Source organism: Triticum urartu, chromosome 4A (assembly GCF_056163025.1).
Source record: "Triticum urartu cultivar PI428250 chromosome 4A, HENAU_Tu73, whole genome shotgun sequence".
Classification (NCBI taxonomy): domain Eukaryota; kingdom Viridiplantae; phylum Streptophyta; class Magnoliopsida; order Poales; family Poaceae; genus Triticum; species Triticum urartu.
In genome coordinates, this window is record NC_141876.1 from 399,479,937 (window position 1) to 399,482,186 (window position 2,250).

General features: G+C 55.0%; 1 pseudogene across 1 annotated transcript; it reads left to right on the forward strand.

Annotated features, from left to right (window-relative positions):
• The first annotated feature begins 333 nt into the window (after nt 1-333).
• On the forward strand, nt 334-1,950 carry LOC125553870 (large ribosomal subunit protein uL16y-like; annotated as a pseudogene). Its single transcript, XR_015602099.1, has 4 exons — nt 334-343; nt 521-1,020; nt 1,151-1,232; nt 1,354-1,950. The product of XR_015602099.1 is annotated as a large ribosomal subunit protein uL16y-like (transcript).
• Nucleotides 1,951-2,250: the final 300 nt, after the last annotated feature.

Here is a 2,250-nt window from a genome sequence, read left to right on the forward strand (position 1 = left end):
CGGCTTCACTTTGTTATGAAGAATTCGGCTCGGCCCCTTTGGGGAGTTCAAAACCAAGCAAATGCTTCGATCGTTTTCGCAGCCCATGGTCAACCACTCGCCTGCATGCTCTCGAAGTAGCGTCACGGCCTGCCTCAAGCAAACGCAACCTCGGCCTTCCGGCCGCTCGCCGACACGCGTTCGCGGAAAACAGAACCTTCCGGCACCAGCCCCCTCTATAAACCCACCACTTGGCTTCCCCCGTCTCCTTCGAATCACACATCCTAGCCAAGCTCCGAAACACTCATTCACAGCCTCGGTTGTCACCTCAGGCTCAGGTTGCAACTTTTCGCCATGGGAAGGAGTAAGCAGCCATCACCTTTCTTTCCTTTGCTTTCCTTTCCTCTAGCTGCCCGGATCTCCATCGTCTACATGTTGCAGCCATCACGTTTCTTTTCTTTCCTCTAGCTAGCTCGCCGGATCGATCATGCACGATGTTAGTAATAGTAGCTTGAACTAACGCGTTGTTGTTCTTGTTCAGGGCCTGCTCGGTGCTATCGCCAGATCAAGAACAAGCCACCCCAAGTCACGGTACTGCCGCAGGGTGCCGGACCCCAAGATCCGCATCTTCGACGTGGGGCAGAAGAAGCGTGGCGTGGACGAGTTACCGCTGTGCGTGCACCTGGTGAGCTGGGAGAAGGAGAACGTGACAAGCAAGGCCTTGGAGGCGGCCCGGATTGCCTGCAACAAGTACATGGCCAAGCACGCCGGCAAGGACGCCTTCCACCTCTGCGTGCGCGCGCACCCCTACCATGTCCTCCGCATCAACAAGATGCTCTCCTGCGCCGGCGTCGACCGACTACAGACCGGCATGCGCGGCGCCTTCGGCAAGCCCACGGGAATGTGCGCGCGGGTGCATATCGGCCAGGTGCTGCTCTCCGTGCGCTGCCGCGACGCGCACACGGCCCACACGCAGGAGGCGTTGCGCCGGGCCAAGTTCAAGTTCCCCGGACGCCAGAGGGTCATCGTCAGCGGCAAATGGTACGTATGCCATCTTAATCCGTCGGCCTTCCCTAGTTTGAATTGTACGACCAGGATCGAGAGCTCTCTCCACCTGTGCCTGCCTTGTGGTTGCCGGATAGATCTCAACTGTACGAATCGTTTCTTCCAGGGGATTCACCAAGTTTAAGCGCGAAGAGTATGTCAAGCTCAGGAGCGAGGGCCGCATCATCCCCGATGGTGTCAACGCCAAGGTAATCGTCATCACTTCACAAATCACAACCCCCAGATTTGATCAACTCCGTACGCCGAGAGGCGTTTCTAGTACGACGAACAAACAAATAGTTAATGCGATTCTTTTTTTTCTGTGTGCAGTTGCTGACTTGGCACGGGTCGCTCCAGGGACGCCTGCGAGGGAAAGGTGTCTTTCCACCCTCCGTCGCTGGATCGGCTTGAAGATTACAACCTCATCAACATCTGTCTCCCCGTATTCATACGAGAGCACGTGTCAGCCCTCGTCGGGTCCGGCCTGCGTATCGATTCTACCATGTCATATGTTGTGACATGAGTTGTCATACGCACATGCAGCTAGCTTTATGTATGTGAGTTGTTAGAGTTGTGTCGAATATTATTATATAAGTTAGGTTACAGTTGAACTTGGAGTCGTACGGTGTGTAGACAGTATATGGAGTCGTGTCCAAGTAGAAAACTTGTATCCTAGGCCTTTCATATATAGCGGGGGTAGACGCACGATGTAACTTATGCCAGCATAATAGCATAGGCACGCGGGGGAGCCGGCGGCGTGTGCCGGCGCCTGGGCGGCCGGGGTGCGGTATTGTGATGGTGTCATGGGGAGGAGCGCCCGTAGTCATGCCTTGGGGATGTAGCCATATCGGTGAACCTCGTTATCAAATTTCGGTGTCGTGCTCATGTGATTGCTTGGTCATCGGAAGATCGACAGAGCGTCTCGGATTTATTCTAACAAGTGGTATCATGAGAAAGGTTCGAAGAGGTCGTGGATTATTGATCTAGAGGAGGTCGTGGTTGTGTTAAAGGTCGATGCAGGTGGCGGGATTGGGCGGCAGCGGATGTTGCGGGCAGTTTTAATGTCACGGAGAAGTCTCGGCCAGTATAGCAACAACGACACGAATCGGAAGCAATCGGTAATGAGCAGCAGCAGATCGATGAGGTGGCGGCGATCCAGTCGTCGAAGGAGCACTGTGATTTGGGCGGCGTGATACAACGTGCGGCAGCCGGACTCAAGTAGCGGCA